The following is a 1,175-nucleotide window of genomic DNA, read 5'->3' as shown; positions in this document are numbered from 1 at the left end:
AAAAAATAAATGTTACGAACTACCCAAGTGTTGACTGATTTGTGCCAAGGTGTTTACCTAAAATGTGTTTTCAAAGTGATCCCTAAATGCCTGTCCACTCGGTTCCACACGGCCAAATTCCTTGTAATGTTGATCGCCATCATCATCATCATCATCATCATCGTCTGGCTGTGGAATGTTCCTCCGCTTGCAAAGGTTGTGTAGAATGGCACATACAGTGATTACTGTGCTTGCCCTCTCTGGGGTGAGGCGTATTTCGCCGTGAAGGACATGAAACCGACGTTTCATCTGCCCAATTCCTCTCTCCACAACATTTCGTGTATGTTTTTGTGCTCGCAAAGAGCCAATACGATGTGTTTTACGCATAGGACTAAGCGTAATCTGCGTAATCACTTACATGTTACACTTTAACTGTGCTCCCGGTTGTGGATTAAGGTAGGGTGTCTAGAGCCACGTCTTGCATGGATAGTCACGTCACCCAGCAAGTGACACCCAACTGGTACATCTCAAAAAGCTGCCTCAGACCGCTCACCATTAAAATGCGCGAATCATGGGTAGCTGAAGATCCAGGCCACTTTGCAACAACATCCAGTAGGCTATGTTAAAATTTGCATCAAAAACAACCTGCGTGTTGATGGAATGCACTTTCTTTCCCACTATTGACGAACACGTCCTCGTCTTTTGATGGCGCAATTATTTTTATTTTTTATAAGTTATATATATTTTTTTATAACTTATAATTTTTATAACATTTTATTTCGGGACTAATCGGATTATTCCTGTTAGTCGGGGATGTTATTGCATCGCGCATTAACTCCACAATAAGTTGAATACCCTAACATTTCGTCTCGCAGGCATTTTAAGATTCTTTGTGAATAGGTCTTACTGAGTTAGGAGTCCTCTTGAGGACTTTTAAGCTCTCCTAGACTTAGGTGCTACTTTTAGTCCTAAAATACTTTGTGAATTGCTCTTAGTGAAAAAAGTTAGGAGTCCTAAATTTAAGAGTGACACGCCCATTATTTTTAGGAGTTACTCCTAAATTCGCCAGTTAGGACCTACTTTTAGCCCTAAGATCCTTTGTGAATACGGCCCCTGGTCTATGAACTGCCGAGAGGGACAAAAAGCACGTGGTACAGGAAATGCAAACGTGTTTTCATTCTGAGCCAGCGTGAATG

The sequence above is a fragment of the Gadus chalcogrammus genome, chromosome 6 (genome assembly GCF_026213295.1).
Source record: "Gadus chalcogrammus isolate NIFS_2021 chromosome 6, NIFS_Gcha_1.0, whole genome shotgun sequence".
NCBI lineage: Eukaryota > Metazoa > Chordata > Actinopteri > Gadiformes > Gadidae > Gadus > Gadus chalcogrammus.
This window is presented reverse-complemented; position numbering follows the sequence as displayed.